At 37.7% G+C, this 20,770-nt stretch overlaps 1 protein-coding gene across 4 annotated transcripts in view; it reads right to left on the reverse strand.

Annotated features, from left to right (window-relative positions):
* The window catches only part of RABGAP1L (RAB GTPase activating protein 1 like), a 242,294-nt gene that overhangs the window by 112,749 nt on the left and 108,775 nt on the right, over nt 1-20,770 (reverse strand). The gene's annotated exons all lie outside the window — the stretch shown is intronic.

Below are 20,770 nucleotides of genomic sequence, written 5' to 3' on the forward strand. Positions count from 1 at the left end.
CCCAAATTTAGCTGGTTTCCTAATGCCATAAAGACTCTACAGTGAGCCTATGCCATAGAATCACAGAACAGTCTGGGTTGGAAGGGACCTTCAAAGGTCATCTGGTCCAACCCCCTGCAATGAGCAGGGACATGTTCAACCAAATCAGGTTGCCCAGAACCACATCCAGCTTGGCCTTGAATGTCCCCAGGGATGGAGCACCCACAGCCTCTCTGGGCAACCTGTGCCAGTATTTTACCACCCTCATTGTAAAAAATTTCTTCTCATACAGCAACACAGCTGCCTGCAGGGGCTTAGCCAGAAGTTCACAGCAATTACTAAGTACAGTTTCCTTTTGAGCCCATCCATAACAAATACACACAAAGACATTACCCTGGGTTATATCAGGCTACCCCAAAGATCAAAACCCATCATTATATTTCTCCACTCACTTTAATGGCAGCTACAAAATAGCTAAAGTCATAATGCGCATAAACATTACTTCAATATGTTTTGTAACGGCATTCTACTGAGTATCTCAAGTAAAAAAAAAAAAATAAAAAAAAATGGGGTGGTCTTTTTTTCATCAAACCTAGTTATCTTCTATTCTTTTTTTTATCAAATCTAGTTATCTTCTCATCTGTGTTCTCATTTCCTTCCATTTTTTCCACCATCCATGCTAAACTATGGCTTCTTCTTTTCTCCCCATCCTCTCTGCACCTGGCACAATCTTCCAGTTTTGCACAAAGAAGTCTTCCTCTTTTTTCCCCTCACAAATCTCTCCCTAAAGTTCACAACTTCTCTGAATCTTTGCTGTCATTAACTTATCCATTTACAGTGTCTTAATTTTCAGTGATCTCATCTGTTGCTTTCCTTTTGCTTCACAATAACATCTTCAGTACAACATCTTTAGAAAACAATTTGATCTGTATTTGCAACATACCAGGCATATTGTTCCGTACTACAAAAAGGAAAACCCACAAACAGAGGTGATGTTTTTATTATGCAACCAAAACTAACAGCAGTCTAAATCACATGCAACAAAACACAGAATAATAATAAAAAAATAATAAGAAGCAGTTCTCTAATTAGACTTCTTTAATGAACATTTTCATTTACATGGCTTGCAAACACAAGAGAGATTAAATAACTGCAGTCTTCCTCTCAGATTGATCTGACAACTTAGTTACACTGTGAAGAAATGCCTTAAACAGCATTTAAGATCTACTGGTATAGGGCAGTTACAGAGTTCATTATCAATATCTGTTACGTTAATTCTTCAGCACAAATTTGAAAAGACCCAGGCATTTTAAAGAGAGTTACAGGCAGACCACCACATCCAGCACATATATATCACTTTTCTGTCAAGCTGGGAGATTGTATTTGACTTCCCTGTACTTCTGTCTTTAACTGAGAGGCCAGTGTACAACTGAGCATACAGAAGTTGACAAAGCAGATGTCTGAGGTAGGACCAAAGATATGTGTAAATTATTAAATGCAAAGATGCAAAGATTAAATGCATTAAATGTAAATTAAATTAAATTTTATTATTAAATGCAAATTAACTTTTACTGAGTTAAAAGGAGCCTGAAGCAGAGTCTTCATTCAGTGTTAGTAACAACAGATGCGTTTAAAAAACTGAAGAAAAACAATTAAATGGATTCAAAATGATATTTAGCTGAAACACAGGAGAATTAACTCCTTCTCAAAAGACAACATCCACCTGAAATACAATAAACACGAAATCGATCTAGAGTGAAAATCTATGCAGAATTACTTCTTAAATATTTTTTAAAAAATTGGCTATGTTTCTACCTTTTTCCAGATTGAGTTTGTTGATGGCACTGTTCTCAGAAGAACCACAGCAGATGAGTTTACAGTTATCCTAATTTAGGTTTTCAGAGGACTTTTGTTCTTCAGAAAGTCATGATTAGTTAATTTATTGTGAAAAAAAGTTAACGTGAAATGGCTTTCAAAGCATTCAGCGTTCTAATACTTCTGATAATCATTTTTGTGCTGCCAACTCAGAGAAACAATGTTCTACTGAGGAAAAGAATTATCCTCGTATGTCAACTATATGACAGCTGACATCCTACTGAGCAAGCTCTCTGCTTTCAGTCATCTCACTTCTAAAACAACTGAACGTCTGCAATTGTGAAGCAACTGTATTGGAATACTAACTCCTTAACATTGCTGCCATTGTCAGCTATTAAGATGCTGCTGAATATGGATGTTTAATGCCAGAAGGCAGACTAACATAGAAATACAGAAGAGAACAGAGAACTGTTTCTATCAAATAAATGACAAAAGAAAACTAAGGGCACAAAGGCACTCAAAATTGAAAAATATACGGCAGTCTTTATCCACATACATCAGGTATTATTTTTTAACTAATAACATTTTACACACACTCCAAAAAAAAAACAACCTCTACTCATTTGTTGTCGTATCATCATTCTGGTGATGAATTATCGTTAGGGAGCAGAAGAGACTCCTGTAGGTAGAGCCTTGCTTCCTTTGTGGCAAGAACTCAAGAGTAAGTATGGTATGAGACAGAAGAATGTTTTAAGAAAGAAAAATCTCTTGGGGCATAAAATCTCAGTGCTGTGTTAAGACTGAGATCCTTTCCCCACTACTGCCCAATATTATTTACACAAAACCAGACACATCACCTATGCAAAGAACTCCATGAGTAGTTACCTGAGTTTTCCTTACTATACAGTTACCTGTATTACAGCTGTTGACTCAATATGGAGAAATGCAGGATCACTTACAGTTGCAATTAAGTGAATTCAAGAGTTTTATGCGCATACTAAACAAAAAAAAAACAACCCAGAAAAAACGGGTCACAAGTGCCTCAAGCCTGGCATTCAAATTGAGTAGTACTTCTGACCTCAATCTCCTTGTGCTCCATTTCCCTGGTTAATAATAATTCCCAATCTCAGTAGGGTGTTATGAAAATCAATTAACATCTGAAGCACTGAAATACTGTAGCAATGAGTCTTGCAGAAAAACTGAACAGGAAAATACCTTCACCCTCAAATCTTGATCTGTGTGGTTTATAGTAAGGCATAGGGTTACACAATGAAAACAGTTAAGGGAGAAGAAAGAAAGAAAAAAGAAAAAAAAAAAAAGAAAAAGGGAAAAAAAAAAAAAGCTGATAATTAGATAAACTCTATTATTCTGTACATAACAAGGCAGAGATCCTGGGAAGAAGACAACCCAAAACCACAGAATTATGCATGATCAAGACTGCATCATTATGCATATGAGTAACCAATTTTCACATTGTCCTTAATTTCCAGAAGCTTATATCTAATCTTAAACTCCTTCAAGTCTGGTTTTATCACACACCTTTACATATGAAAACAGTATGATCTGTATGTACTGAAACTCAGTACAAGTTCATCTGACTGGGCCCATTTTAAAAGTTTGCATCTCTGGTGAAGTTTAAACAGCTGATTTTGCATCAAATTGTCCTGCCACTGCTCCACCTTTTCAGTAGCTAAGATATAGCCAAAGTACCAAGGAAAGTAAGAATGCAAGGGGTAAAGGGGAGGGAATGGATAAATTCAAAAGGGACTTTCAACAACACCTAAAACTACCATGCCCTGGAAATCTGATGTGTCATGCTCCTTCACAATTAGATATTGAAACTTTTCTATGCATTTTATAGAAATAAAAAACTCCTGCTGCCACAGGTGTTCATCGCTCTTGTTTAGCCACAGACATATGATGTGGAAACACACCACCTGCTAATAGTGGGAGTTAGAAGTACCCTCAATAAATCCATGCCTCTCTATTCTGAAAAGCTGTAAATTTTAATATTGACTTGCCAAGTGCACATTATTAGACATTGCGATATTGTTTCAGTATCCTAAGCATTTTACTGAAGGAATGGATTTTTGCATATTGTTTATTTTGTTCCTGAAAGTTCTTTGTGGTTCTGTACATTTCCACACAAGTACATAAAGGAGTATAAACCATAACTTTAAATTCTCTAAAATACAATTACAAATAGGCAGCAAATAAAAAATGCACAAAATAGATGAGGTCAGTCAGTACAGGTTTTAAATGATCTGTGTAAGAGGCATGTAGCTTTGACACTCATTATTAATGATGACCTCCCAATCTCAAGTTTTCAGCAAAACCTGCCATCACATTGTGCCAGCATATAGATAGACATCATCAGCCCCTTTCCCCTCATCATTTTCCATACACATTACAGCCCTCCAAGCAGAATGTGTGATCGAAAAAAATCTCATGTTCCATACCAATCAGTATTTGGGAAAACACCAATAGCTCTTCCTTTTAAAAACATTGAGTAAAAGATGCTTGGTGTATGCCCGACTCTTCTGCAGCCTTTTTGTAATATATACCTTGCAGTTCAGCTCTTTTCTACGAACAGATTTTCTTTCAGTCATCATCAGCTTTTATTCAGCTGAAAGCACATTAATACTCAAAGAGTACTAATTAACAGAGAAACAGAAACAGAGAAAACAGCAGGGGACTATTCTTTAGAGACTTTTTTTTTCACTTACATATCAATATGTTTAAAGCGAGCATAGTATTTATGTTAGTTCAGTTAATACACTAGTCAACTGAACTTTGCGTATTCTGGCTCACTATGAGCTGTATTTATTGCTGCTTGGGCAAAAGTGCTTTCTACAAGCAGAAACAAACAACAGTCCTTCTGGACATGGGGCCAAATCAATAGTTTAAATCTCAGCAGTCCTGGGCTTCTGGCAGGTCAAGCTTGGATATAAATTTAGTGTCAAAGGCTCTCTTCGCCTATCAGTGTAAAGTTTCAGGTTACTAACATAGTCTACCCAAGGAAGAAGACATCTTTTACCAAATTATGTCCCATTCTTCTCAAGCTGTGTTTGACAAGGTGGCAGGCAGCTGCTCAAGCCTCAAATTTTGAGAATTCCAAGACAGGGTCCTTAGAAAAGCATCTACAACATGCTCATTTTTAAACTAGAAACACAAAATCACCCATCACTTCTAAATACCCAGTTCTCTAATTGTTGAACACCTTGTGGGATGGGACTCAAATCCTTTTATAGATACAGTACAACTGGGACTGGATTGGCCAAGAGGTGTTTTGAACTGTTCTATTATTTACATGACCACTCATATGAGTGGCAAGGAAATGGGGAACAAGGTTCATCTTGAAAGGTTGTCATTGCATTTCTTTTACCACTTCAATCCTAAAACTATTTGGAAGGAAGAGCAGCCCTGATGAGGACACATTGACCAATTGGCCAGCATGAGGTTTTTAACCCTCCCAGAGGCTGGTGCTGAGAGTTTTCAGCTACAAGATGCTAGACGAGGTAGACTTGGGCCACCGCAAAGGACAACTCCAAGATTCTTTAAGACTACACAGAACAAAAAGGTAGTACTAGAAAAATAAAGATACATGTGTAAATACTATTCCTTATGTAGCTATAATAAAGAAAGTGATACTGTAGCAGTCACAGAGGTAAGGAAGAAACAGCTCAGAATTTAAGAGGGTTGAGCCATCAATCAGCAACAGAGGAGATGACATTTTTCTATAAAAAAATCACAGCAAAACTAGATCAGACACAAACTGATCAATTCTGCATGCAAGCTCATGTTCTGAAAAACAAAAAATATCCATGACCTTTACTATCTTCAGGTTTTTTTTTCCTTCTCTTCCTTATTCTGTACACCCTCCCTCTCTTGACTGCTACAGATACATAATTTATTCTCCTTACTCTACCATATCCTTTGTGGAAGATGTTGTCAGAATTAAATCGCTGTTTGTGCTGCTGGGCAAGAGATCAACTTTTGAATGCATCAAGCTCAATGTTTTGCCATTGGCATGCTATGCTATGCTGTAAATTCAGAGTTACTCTTAAAACACTTAATCTTGAAAGCTCCCTGATCTTCCACAAGAGATAGGTACACCGGCTAATGGGGTTTGCTGGTTTGGGTTTTTTCCTGTATGATGCATAGTTGGTATGAAGGGCAATGTACAACTTGTTTGTAGATATTATTTTAATTTCTAATATATTATACTGGGGGCTTCATTTGAGTAATGTGATCATTAACAGATATCCAGCATTCTTCTGTTAAAGGTTGGAAAGAATTTTTTTAGCACTAGATTTTGTCTTGGGTTTGCTCCTCTTTTTAACAGCTGTTATTTAGGAAGGTTGGCCTCTCCAGGGGACATGAAGATCTATATTAGACTAAGTAAAAAGCAAGTTGTTCAGTTTACTCATTGTCATCTTTTTCCTCTGAAATGTCTATAGGTTCTATCTTACAAACAGACAAGTAAAAAGGTAACCCACAGATTTATGTATGCAGCAAATTAATTTTGTCCAAGTTCCTTCTGGTTTGCTGATTTTTATATTAGGTTTCTGATTATGTCTCCTTTTTTAGACACACAACTGTATTTGCAACAGTTGGAAAAAATGTTCTTGTGATTAATCTAAAATTTGAAATTCAGATATTTCCGACTCTACCACCAACTCACTGGGTAATTTACAGAAGCAACTGGAAAGGTAAGGCCTGCTTCCAACAAACAATACTTAACTGTACCAATATCAGATGACTGTGGAAAGCTCATAGCAAACTGTTTACAGGAAATGGAAAAGGTGGTATACCTGAATCCTTGACTCCTATTTATCTACTGCAATTGATGGTGCTAAAAAAACTTAGTTCAATTTAAACAAGTGCCTACAAATCTTGACTACAAGAAGCATAAAAAATAAGAACAGTTACCGCTTAAAAAAAATTTTAAAAAATCTGCATAAAGCAAACTTCACTAAAAACCTAGGTCTTAAAAGATTACTTTCCTGCAGCATCACTGACCAAGTAAGATGTCTGTCTAACCAGCATTTCTTTTAACACATTTTTAAGAATTCTGAAATTAAACGTACTTTTGCAATCAAAAGACACCATCAGTGTAACAGGTCCATTTAAGATTAAGAAAGTGTTGCTTTCCAGAGTTTCTTGACTTTTCCAAGTTGAGTGACTCCAGGTCTAAGAAAGAACTCTAACAAAATTCGTAACTACACAGAGCCTCCTAGCACACCCTAACCTTCCGCATATGTATTGCTCGCTGCTGCCAAAATGTTAATAAAATGAAAAATGCTGTAATGTCAAGGAAGTTTATCTGGTTCCATCATGCTGATTTTTAACAAGGAGGAAATGCCTTGCAGCACAATGCACAAAAACATTTGCCAATATATTGATTTTAAAAAGCTTCTTAAGCTTGAAGTTCTTGAATTGCACAGACTATTTCTTCAAAAAGGAAATGCCTGTTCCTCATTTTCTTAAACAATGGAGTACTTGCAATAATCCAGAAAGAAACACTTCAGCAAGACCTATGTCAGCTGTAATGTTTACAATAAGTAAAAAACGACAAGTCAGTTACCTCCCAAATCTGCTTCCTGACAACAGCTATAATTATGCAAGCAGACACTTGATATCTTGGAGGATTTAACACTTGATGTGAAAACACTACCTCTACATTTTCTTTACTGTGAAGACACTATGTTCTTTAGAAGCATGTACTTTTTTGGACCGCTCACAGAATCATAGAATAGTTAGGGTTGGAAAGGACCTTAAGATCACCTAGTTCCAACCCCCCTGCCGTGGGCAGGGACACCTCACACTAAACCATATCACCCAAGGCCTTGTTCAACCTGGTCTTGAACACTGCCAGGGATGGAGCATTCATAACCTTCCTGGGCAACCTATTCCAGTACCTCACCACCCTAACAGGAAAGAATTTCCTCCTTATATCCAATCTAAACTTCCCCTGTTTAAGTTTTAACCCGTTACCCCCTGTCCTATCACTACAGTCCCTAATGAAGAGTCCCTCTCCAGCATCCCTATAGGCCCTCTTCAGATACTGGAAGGCTGCTATGAGGTCTCCACGCAGCCTTCTCTTCTTCAGGCTGAACAGCCCCAACTTTCTCAGCCTATCTTCATACGGGAGGTGCTCCAGTCCCCTGATCATCCTCATGGCCCTCCTCTGGACTTGTTCCAACAGTTCCATGTCCTTCCAGAACTATTAAGAACAAGCAGCTCATTATAACCTACTCTATTCTTTATACAAGAAATCCAAAAATCTGGTTAGTTTGTTGACTTGACAGCCCTTTGTATCACTCAGCATTGACATCAGACTGTAAGACCAAAGAGCCTGGCTCCTTGGAAGCATGTAAGACCAAAATCACTTTTTGACAAGATCTTAAAGTCCTTGCTTCATCCTGAGGAAACAGTACATTACAGAAGATGAAGGTCAGACAAATGATTAGGGAAAAGGACAGAAATACAAGCACAGAGTTTTCATGCCTGCCTCTGTCAGAACCTGATGCAGCTGTGGGTAAACTGCATAGTGTGTATTGCTTCTGACCGTCAAGTCCTTCATTGGTAAATCTGGAGTGGTAATATCCACAAATAAGCAATTAATGTGCGTCAAGCACTTTTATACCTAACACAGAAGTAATTATGGAGACACCACATTATACTTGCATCCTGAGGGCTAACGACATCCCAGGGTGCACTGTAAGGAATGTTGGCAGCAGGTTGAGGGAGGTGATTCACTCCCTCTATTCGACCCTTGTGAGGCCACATCTGGAGTACTGTGTCCAGTTCTGGCTCCTCAATACAAGAAAGACAAGGAGCTACAGGAGATGGTCCTTCAGAGGGCTTTGAGGATGATCAGGGAAATGGAGCATCTTTCTTATGAGGAGAGATAGTGGGAGCTGACCTGTTCAGTCTGGAGAAGACTGACAGGTGATCTCATAAATGCCTATAAATACCTCAAAGACAGGTGCTAAGAGAATGAGATACTCTTTTCAGTTGTGCCCAGTGACAGGACAAGGAGCAATGGCCGTAAACTATAACATAAGAAGTTTCACCTTAACATGAGGAAGAACTTTACACTGAGGGTGGCAAAGCACTGGAACAGGCTGCCTATGAGGGTCATGGAGTGTCTCTCTCTGGAGACATACAAAACCTGTCTAGACACATTCCTGTGTAACCTGCTCTAGGTGGCCCTGTCTTTGCAGCAGGGTTGGACTAGATGATCTCCAAAGATCCCTTCCAACCCTAGCAATTTTGTGATTCTGTAAACTAAAGGAAGTTATATAAGGCTAGTATATCATTGCCTTTAACGTTTTGTTCTATTTTGTTGCTGTTTTTTAAATAATTTTAAGTTCTATTTATCTACAATTTGGACAACATGATGTACATGTCCTCACTGGATCCTTCTGAGCACTGAAGGCAGTCACTGGAATTGCAGTTATCCAGGTCTCTGCTGAGCAATCACCACTGCCACTACAGGTGGTGTGTACTGCGAATGCAGCTCTGGAATTTGCTGCAAAATGATTCGTAGACATATGCAATTTAAAGATGCTGATGCAGGGAGACTAGACATCTCACTTAACTGCTCCCTCAGATCTTCTCGCACTTACATGTAGAAGGAACACAGCACGTTCACCTAACAGTACTACACATACCTAAAATTAAGTTTAAGCAGAAGCTGCCTAGTCATCAATAGTAGTAAGTCATCAGTATCTCAGCTTATTACTAGAAGTCTTTAATACAATTTTAGACAAATGAATGAGGAAAAATACTGGAAGGGAATCACAAATCTTTGAGGTGGGAAGGGATGTCCAGACACCATCTGGTCTAACCTACCTGCTCAAGCACGGCGACCTAGAGCTGGTCACCCAAGACCATGTCCAGATGGCTCTTGAATGTCTCTAACAGTGCTCACCCTCACAGTTTCTCCTTATGTTCAAATGGAGCCTCCTTTGTGTCCATTGTCTCTGCTTCTCTCACTGGGCATCACTGCGGAGGAGCCTGACTGTCTTCTTTATAGCCTCCCTTTAGGTATTTGTACACATAGATAAGATCCACTGAATTTTCTTAGCTTCAGGCTGAACAGTTCCAGCTCTCAACCTTTCCTCATAGGAATGATGCTCTAGTCCCTTCACCTTCTTAGGCCCTTCACTGGACCTTTTCAGTATGTCCATGTCTCTCTCGTAAAGTATGAACTAGACCCCAATACTCCAGGTGTGGACTCATCAGTGCTAAGCAGCAGGGAAGGCTCCCCTCCCTCAACCTGCCATCAAACCATCTCCTAATGCAGGAGGAAGGTCTTTTCCAAGATAAATTAATTCTGTCATACCACTGGTCTTCTACACATCAAGGGCCCAAGGCTGTCTTCTGTTCAAATTGGTGTCCTCCAGACCCTCAGGTCCTTTTCTGCAAAGCTGCATTCTGGCCGGTCAGCATCTAGGGTGCTAGAAACCAGTATGCAAACTAGCTCATTCTAACTGTGCCTCTAATTCTCAAGCAAAACCAGCATTTACAGTGATTTCTCAATCCAGCATAAGCCCTGAATTCCCACTCTTCCCAGCTGAGAGACAACAGTGTAACCACTGCATATGACAAAGTAAGGGCGATGCTATAGAGCAATGCATGTAATTGGGACCTATGAGACTGTGTGCAAATGCTCAAAAGAAGCTCAATTTTTGCTTTTGTATATTGATATAGTTTATTCTTTTTGTTTGAAAACTGAAATTCACTTCAGATTCAGCGCCTCCTAAGATTCAGATCAATACAGTACTGACCTTAGGAAGTATTTATCTGGTCACATATGGGTCATAACAAAAAAGACCAGGCAGGGCAAGGAGAGCACAATGCACAAAAAAAACCTTAATTTCAGATATTACCAGTTTTTTATATACTACTTTTTAGTGTACCTAAACATTTTGCAAGCATTTCATATAGGCACTGTATAGGACTAAGCAGATATCAGGGATATTTCAGCTGTTCTCTCTCCTCGTAAGAAACCAAGGGAGCCTATATCCACCTATTATTTCATGATTAAAGTTTAGTTATTCCAATTATGCTGATTATGATGGAAAGGTTATCTGAGTTTACAGATAAAACCGTTATTTCATAATGATCTTTTACTGAATGCCTTTGTTTTCAGAAGTAACATATGAACAAAATTTCTGTCAATGTCTGTGAATACACTCTCCATGACAAAAGTGAAACTGTTTAAATATGTTAATTCTAAGTGAGCAATACAAATAGGAAAATCAATGATCTCCTATCCCATAAGAAGCAAGGAATAACCATGAGACACATGAAGACAGCTTATTTCATTATCAAAAGATGCAATTAACTCAATTCTATATAAACACTAAGGCATGGAAGAATAAAACAAAGCTATAATGATAAAATGAAAACAAACCACAGAGACTATAACCCCTTCATATAAGGGATATTTCTGAAAAAAGTACTATGAGACAGCACTTGGTTTTAACACTACATGGCAGGTGCTACAGAAGTACCTACCATGCACTTGTAGTCGTAACACGGCTGAGTTCTGTTACTCAGCTATGTTAAGGTCTACATTAAAAGCCAGCAGCCATGTAACATGTAAGTAACTGGTGACGTTTAACCACCACCACACCAAGCCAACACTCCACAGCTGGACTGAAGTGTATTTTCTTATGAGTCTTTTTCAAGGGTCACAATTTGATAGCTTGGAGGATTTGTTTACCATGTTACTAGATAATTACATTTAACAGAAAGAAAACTACTTCCTCGTTTTTAAGGTAAGATTGTATACACAGTTAATTCTCACGCACAAAGTTTTACTGCAAAGCCTTGCCAAAGCCCAAAACCCACCTACAAAAAAGCCCTGGAAAATTAAACTCCCATGTCACCATATCCTTTTCACCTCTAAGAACACCTGAAAACATACTGGCAGAAGCAGTAACAAAACAGGCATCCTGTAATCAGGTATGACAGAAAACTGGAAAGAAACAAAAGGTACCTCCCACAGGGCTCAGCAAGCCTGGCTGGAAAGAAAGGTATTTGGGTATTCTGAGGCCTTCTCAAAACTGCCAACAAAAATCACTCCTTATAAATCAAGACAGATCAAGTTAAAGCTGCTATCTGCAAAGGTATCCCCCAGAGCTGTGCAACTGCAAGCACATTTCTGCTGCATAATGAAGGACAACATATAGTGACAAGGTTACAGTGAAGGGGTAATCTTGATTTAGCTTTTCCTCCTCCTTTTTTAACTGTCAGCTTTCCAGACAAAATACTTTTAGTGAAATTTTGTTATTTCATTATATGTATATTTGCCTGAAATGAAGAAGAGGCTCCAACTTGTGGTTAAATGAGCTTGAGTACTTTACAAACGTACTTACAACAGGCTGGTCAACAGCAAAATGGTTGTCCTCATTTCAGGCTTAGATTTTCTTCTTAGTAGCTGAAGCAGTGCTGTGTTTTGGCTTTAGTCTGAGAATAATGCTAATAATACACTGATGTTTTAGTTGTTGCTAAGTAATGCTTACCCTGACCAAGGACTTTTCAGTCTCATGCTCTGCCAGTGACGAGGGGCACAAGAAGACGTGAGGGAGCAGAGACAGGACACCTGACCTAAACTAGCCAAAGAGGCGTTCCATACCACAGCATGTCATGCTCAGGATATAAACTGGGGGGTTACCCAGAAGGGGCCAATTGCTGCTTGGGAACTGTCTGGGTATCAGTCAGCAGGTGGTGAGCGATTGCATTGTGCATCACTTGTGTTTATCGTTTTCTTTTCCTTTCTCCTTTTAGTTTTATATTCTCTCCCCTTGTTATTTCCATTATCCTTGTTAGTAGTAGTAGTAGTATTATATTGTTCTTTAGTTATTAAACTGTTCTTATCTCAACCTGTGGGTTTTACATTCTTTCAATTCTCCTCTCTCCCTTTACCCAGGGAAAGGGGAAGAAGAAGGTGAGAGAGCAGCTGTGTGGTACTGAGTTACCAGCTGGACTTAAACCACAGCACTGTAGAAAAAAGTTCTGTCAGACTCTCACTGTACAAAAGACAATGAGCAGCAAGCAGGGAATGATATACAGGAGAGATTAAAATCTAAAGCAGGAGAAAGGGAAACAGAATTAAAAAGAAGGGACAGAAACGAAGACAAGAAGAGGTGGTGAAATGGAGAGGACTAAGAAGGAACAAAACAAGATACATACAGGATGGGAGACAAGAGAGAAGTACCAGGTAGATAGTATTTAGTTCTCATTAACTTATAAAAGGAAGCTATAAACCAAATAGCTTACCTTCATTTAAATAAATGAAAAACAGTTTGAAAGAAAATCCAAGTTAGTTTTATTCTATGCAGGCTATGGAACTTCATAAAAGCTAGTTATAGCTATTAGATAGGTGAAAGGATTATTTTCCTTTCTGAGTATTATAAGCATATACTTGACTATTAAAACAATTCTAGTGTTTCAAGTATTCTTTAACTCCTACAATATACAGCTAATGGTAGATCTTTAAGAGAACTTCTTAAAATTGCTTATCTACTTTGGACTTAAGTGGATAGTGACTTTTTTGTATATTACTGCTTATCTATACACAATAATTACTTAATTACCACAGACAGAAAGTGAGACTGAAAAATACACTGTATGCACTGTATTACTTTCTAATCTGGATACTTACAGGTATGACCAAAAAGAATATGAATAACAAATGTTCAGGCCGTTTTCATTACTTTTTCTGACAAGCATTATATATCTTCCATTATACTTCACCATCACATTTCTTAATAGACACTTTCAGATCTCATCTGGTTACAATGCGAAATTCCTTCCCTATTTGACCTTGGCACACTTACGCTTTACACTTACAGTGTTTTAATAGCATATTTGCCACATTTACCAATATTTACAATTGTTAACTTGCAAACTGAAAGAAATATTAATCAAAAGATCTACTTAGAAGTATATAAATGCGTAAAAGGGAATACTGCAAATAAAGATAGCTTCTTATTACTTTTGCATCTACATTTCTGTAACAACACACATTCATTTATACATCCATTTCCATTCATTTATCTGTAACATCCATATTTCCATGTAGGTAATATTTATCAGTCACATTCTCTTTATATTTTTTTCTATTTTAAGACGGTGTTCCTTCTGGAATAATTCACAGCCTCTTAGGTATCTATGGGCTTACAGACTAAAAGCCTATATTACTTTGGACCACTTCGCTCATAAAAATTCATCCATGTTTTACAATTTTCAACATAGGAAGTTCAATCTAGAAGGTAAAAAGCAATTTATTACTGTTTTAAAACTAAATGCCATATAGGTTTGTAGGAATGAGTATATCATCACTTTCAAGGAGCATACAGCATGGTCAGAGGATGAAGTCCCGAAGAACATCACATGCTTCTCAAATACATTCATTTCCCAACAGGAAAGTTAAGGACTGAACCATAAGGACAAAACTACTTTACAAGAGTTATTCTTATTGCTGACAAATATAAACAATGTAAACAAACCAACAAACAGTTCTACCAGTCAAAGGACCAGCTTAGTGGAAGAAAGACCCACGTATCTTTTGGGATATTCTAACTAGCACAGGGCAGCATTATGGTGAACAGTCTCAATGTGGATTTTGGAACTGTAAAACTCCCCAGACTGCTTTACAACTATGAGCCAAAAGGCAGGTGTACCTAATCTAGTAATTCAATCTAAATTACTTTATTCTTACGAAAACTAAACTAATTATCTTAACAGCCAGAACAAACATTGATCAGGACATTAGCATTATTGAGTCTTATCAGCACTTTCATGTTCTCAAGATCAAGACCAAAAACTGAATTTGCTGTTACAGACAAGTGGGTTACAGGCTCTCACAGACAGATTAAGCAGAGGGAAGACATTAATATCCCACGATAGAGATGTCTATCAAGATAGAATATAAAAGATTGAAAACACAACAGAAATACGTAAAACCAGATCTAAGTCTAAATAGAATATGGTACAAGTTTTCCATTAAATACCTGCAACTTTTTGTGTAAAGAATCAGTAAGCATGAACATAGATTGCTATTTACAAGCAGAACAAAGAATGTGAGTGCAGGAAGCACCTGGAGTCTCTCACACCTTTGTTCTGCTTAGTCCTCTTCTACATGACAGCTACCATTTTCCCCAAGTTTTATCTTAATCAGTAAATATTTTATCTTCAAAGATTGCAAAAGTGTTTGACTTAATGCATAATTTTTTTTCAAAGTCATCAAAAACCTACAGTATCTTAATAATAATGAAAATTCAAATAAACAAATTACAATATGTGTCCCAGAGTAGGCTAGTCATTTAACAGATAATGCCAGGTTTACACTGCAAAAGCTTTTATCTAACACTGTAACCCCATTAAATCTCTCTGTACATTGTTGGCCTTAAGAACCAATGCAGTGTGACAGTGGCTCAATCAGTAGTTAACAACAAACATTAGAGTTCACAGACCGCTATTTTTATTTCAGCCGCGTTTTGTGTTACAGGAAAAAAAAAGACAAAATAGAGAAGTTCAGCCTGAAGACATATTTAAAATTATCTCTACATTTCTCCTTCAGCTATATTTGCTGTTGTAAAGCAAGAAGTAGAAAAATTACCTAAAAGTTCTGCCCAATCTAAGAAGCAGGGTCAGTTACATATAAAAAAGAGAAATCTGGGTGATAGAAAAATTAAAAAAAAAAAAGCAAACAAACAAAAAAAAACTCCAGGGATCTACCAGATCTAAAACATCACGATTGCAATTCTTAAATTACCTTATGGCATGTCATATACTTTAATATTTGAAGTGCTCATTACAAATCAAAGTGGTGGGCAGAAAGTGAAAAAAAGGGGACGCTACATATTTAGTACTCCTGATTTCAGCCTCAAAGACAACTTGAACCCAGAAAAGGGCAGATGGTGCTTCCACCTTTCTTCTGAAAACATGCACAAAAATTGCTGGCTCATGATGTCCAGGAGGCATGTCAACTCAGCATATTTCTCAGCTGACCTAATGGTTATCCCTTCCTCCATGAAGCACACTTTAGGTTGAGCTACAAAGATGAAAAAACAACCTATCATGATACATGAATCAAAACTTTGGTTTATAAGAAAATGGACTGAAATCTGATAGCACTGATTCTTCCAAATTCTCAGGCCCATCATATAATTAATCTAAACATACTTTAGATTGTAAGTACATTCGTGAGAAAATACTACTTTTTGTAGGGAAAATAAGCCAATCATAATTTAAAGTTAAAAAAGGCACATTATCAAAGTATTATTTTTTGTGACTATTTATTAAACTAAGCTTTTTTACTTTTAAGCATAGAATTTCTTGTAATTGTTCCTGACCTACCCTCTCTTGCTTTTATGTCCTTTAACATATAAACCCAAAATGCTAATATACAGAATACTAAGTTACAAGAGGTATTTGTCATTCCATTTGCAAATCACATAATTGCCTATCATTCTTAGTCATCCTAGATATGTCACATATTGCAGCTTCATAAGAAGAAATAGACATAATGAATAAAACTTCAAACAAAATAGCTTTTGCTTTGAATTATTTTTCCTGGTGCACCATTCCAAGAAAGCAATATAACACATAAAAAGGGCAATATATTAAATTTGCAGAGGGGTCTTTTATTTGTCTTTGAAATTATTCATTATGAACAAATGCTCCAAGAGCAGACCTCATCAATAATTCACAGAATGATGGGAGAAACCTTGCAAGAGAGAAATAAGCAGTACTGGGAAACCTCTGAACAAAAATAAGGAAGAAAAATAAGGAAGAAAACATTCACAGACTACACTAGTATGTGTTAAGGTAACATTCCCACTCATCACTGACACTAGGATGATTACGGGGTGAAGCAGTAAACCAGGTATGGTATTTAGAGTTGGCAGACGTCTCAGTCTCCAGGAACTAATATAAAACTGATAACTGACACAAAAACATTACATTCAAAGTACACTGAACAGACATTTTAAATACAGACTGCAGTGCATTATTCTTACTGCAGGTGCAAAGCAAATGCATCTTTCAAAGATATTTTTCACACTTATTTCCTAGTGGATTACTAAGAAACACATCAATGATGTTGCAGAGTTTTTTTAGGAAGACAAGCATGTATTTCTGGATGTTTGGGAGGAAAAAAAAAAAACCACCACAAACCAAAGAAACCAAAAACACCAAACCCTTAGGTATTTAACTGTTAATTTGCAGGCCAATAATTCTTCATGCTTTGTTAGGCTTATTACTTATTTTACAGCTGGTTCTGTAAAAGGGACAGAAGAGAATCTCTTGCTAATGAACAGGCAACAATTACAGCTTGAGCACTGTGAGCACATGAGATGGGCAAAGCAAGTCACCACCCATCTCTTCAAAGAGAAAGGGAGAAAGCCAAGTAAGGGACTTATTCCAGCTAGCCAAAATAAAATGGAACTAACAGCATTCTTTGAATCAAGGAATTGTCTAAAGCTCACATTTTAAGAAGTCTGTAACATTAGAGAGAGCACCAAGGGATGACTGAAGTCACTAAAGAAATTGCCTGGGTTCTGCTGTTACTTTTTGTCAGCAAAACTACTAAAATCTTTCAAGACCTCAAAGGGCATGTCTGTAACATGAATGATGAAAAGTAATCTTTTCCTTTACAACAGTATAATTGCCATTATGGAAAATCATGCATCTCCAATGTGCATGGCCACTCACAAAAACTAGGGTCAATAAGTTGCAGAGGTGCGTTTTAAGCTTCAGAACTAATTTTGTGAGGCCAAGCAATGATATTTTAACCTTAAAAAGAAATTATAATCCTATTTGAAATTAAGGGGATCAAACATCACTTCAAGTGAAACGGCAAGTTAACTTCTACCTCAATCAGCCATCTATTCCTAAAACATTGTATCACAACATTATAGCACATAGTAATCGCTGTATGTGGCTTAAGGCTGCCACAGCCTTGTGCTGCTCCTCCTTTTAGCTATGCATCTACATCACTCCCTTAAGCCAGTACCACCACTTACCTGATCATATGCTGAACTAACCTGGGCCACAGCTACCCCAGAGGAAAATGTATCATTCATTTCCATCCAGGTCAGCTCCCTGATGTCTCTTCCTGGCTGCTCACATGAGCTCCAGTGGCAATGGAAAAGCAGAGGAGGTGAGAACAATCAGTCAGGGAAGGCGAGAGGTCAGGACTGCAGCCACCCCAATTTAGGTCAGCTTAAGCTATCAAGGAACTCTCTATCTATCAGCTTTGCAAAAAGCAGCAGTTTCTGTGCCACATAATATTTCATGTAGGACAAAGTTTAAGGATCTTTGCAACTGAAAGCACTGGAAAAAGACACTTAGCACAAAAACTGCTTGCCAAAATGAGAGCTCAGGAAGGACCTGGCATGATTCATTAGTAGGTCTGGCACAAAATCTCCCAGAATGTATCTGTTACATTCACTTCTATCAATTAATTAATTAAAGAAAGAAAGAAAGAAAGAAAAAATCCAAGGAATTTCATCTTATGAAGCACTGTAGGAATGGTTATCTGTAAACAATAAAGACATGGGTTTTGCCTGACTCTTGGTAGCTGATGACATCTACTGTAAGTTGGTAATGAGTTTTAAGTGCCTCCTACCTTCACCCAGTGCTCCCCGTAACAACTCTTCTTTCACTGGTTAGCTCTCTACTCAAGAACGCTCTCTGCATTTCTACAATCAATGCTGGTTTATTTTCTTCCTTTAAATAGTCTTAAATGTATTTCATGTATTTCTGAACATAGTGATAACATACTGCGGGTTTTATTATTTTTGAAAAGGCATTGAAAGCAACACACTTGAAGCTTTAAAAAAAAAAAAAAATAAAAATTACACGGTAACCAGTCGGGCACATAAGATTAAAATTTGGCCCAAATACTTCACTGCCAAGTAACCAAAGCCAAAGATAAGAAGCTCAGCTACAAAGAAATGGCATCCAGCCAAGTTAATTTTGTACAAAACCACAAAAAGTAAGAGGGCAATACACCATGAGAGAACGGGATTTCAAATCTCTCATCTTTTCTGTGAAAGATGTACAATACTGACAGCACAGATGGCACCGACTCAGTCCTAATCAAAACTAATGAAGTTGAACTTGGTACACAACCCTTTAATGAGCAGAATGTATTTTTGTTTTCCCATCCATTTGAAAGCGATCACACAGCAATGAAATCATTAAGCCAGCACATTGAAAGTACAATGTATCATAATAGAGGTAGTATTTTGTAAACACCTGAGAAAGCTGGTAGCAAATGATAAAAAATACAGATACAGTTGAATTGCAGGTAGATGTCCTGTCCCAGTATGAAGTTTAATTGGTATCACACACTATTAATCTTTAAAGGAAGAAGCCTTGCTCAGTTTTGTTATTTTTAAAGAAACTTTGCAAGGCAACACACTTTAAATAAAATCGACTCATTAGCATTTAAATTCATATATTGCACATACCCAGCAAAAATCATGGTAATGGCTTAGACGACATTTCACTTTACTAGCAGCTACAGCATTAAACTCTTCATGCTTGAGGGTCAGAGAGAAACAAGGAAAACATGTGGAATAACTAAGCAGACTTAGCATGTCTAGATCACTACATCAGTGCTGCACTCAATTAAAAACTCAATGCCTGTATTTTTATTGGGTTGCCTTTAATTCTTTTAAGAATAAAAATATAAAATACTTCATAACAAACTACATTAACTACTCACTAGAAGACAGTACATAGCTTGGAGTAAAAAACAAAATAACAAAACCATACAACAGATGAATATTGCCAATAAAATGAAGTAAGGAAATTCACCTCCAGCACAGATTACGCACAGTGCATTACGCCTCCATTTCAAGTTATCAACAGCACCGTGTCTCCAGTTCTACATTATTCTCTGAAAACATGGCTGTCCTGCACAATGCACAGAGGGAAGAAGGAGGCTCTGTCACACGCTGCACTGGCACTGCAGCACAGGTGCCAGACTGAGCACCTGGCAAATACTCGCACGACACCAAAAAGGTAACTTTTCCTGCATAATACAAAACTTAAGATAACCTCTCCTTATTTTTAATTCTCACAGACTCCCATCAGCTTGAAGCCTGGATTTTCACGACTGCATGCATTTGACTGCACAAGTTACACTGCTTTGGTATGAAATACTATTTGCAGCTTCTGATACAAATGCCATCAAACCTCACATCAACAATGCATTGCTAGATTACAAACTGCAAAAGCAATGTTTCATCTGATCTGACTTAAAAACCAAACAGACCCCCAAACTCCATGGTGAAAACAGCAAGATTAGTAATTTTTAACAACCCTGCCCCACCAAACTCCTTTTGTGCAAAAAAGTAAGAATGAGAATCATAGCATAAATGATACTGCTAATATAATAAAAACATCCCTGATAGCATTTTTATTATTTTCATAAACATATATTGCGCCTTGCAATTAAAATTCTGTGTGCCTGAGTTGCCATGGCAGCACAACTTCCACAGAACAATAAATTCTTCCAGCTCAGCCTCAACCATGCCACAAAGCCGTGAAGAAGACTGTATTTGGAAGGCTTGCAGGGTGTCCAGTGAAGACAGGGCAGAAATCAGGAGGAAAAAAATAGCTTCCACTGCTTAGAAAATGCAGAAATCAATGCTCAGTGAGACTTCAGCATTTCCAGGGTGCTTCTGAGGAATGCAAATTCCTCTCTCTTCCCCGTCCCTCGCCCCCAATTGTATTCTCAGACCCCTAATAGCTGAAAACAATCCTGACAGACTATTTCAGCAGTGTTCACCTCAGCCAGTTTGGCCAAAGCTATAAATAGTGCCTGCTGCCATCTGCCATTCTATTCCTGTGCCGACGGCACTGCTGGCGCTGGGCTCGCACCGTGCTGCCAGGCCTGCGGCTGGGGAGCCAGGAGCCGTGCAAAATCAGAGTACAAGAC

The sequence above is a fragment of the Pezoporus occidentalis genome, unplaced genomic scaffold (genome assembly GCF_034315485.1).
Source record: "Pezoporus occidentalis ecotype Australia unplaced genomic scaffold, CSIRO_AGI_Poc_V1 ctg76, whole genome shotgun sequence".
Classification (NCBI taxonomy): Eukaryota; Metazoa; Chordata; class Aves; order Psittaciformes; family Psittacidae; genus Pezoporus; species Pezoporus occidentalis.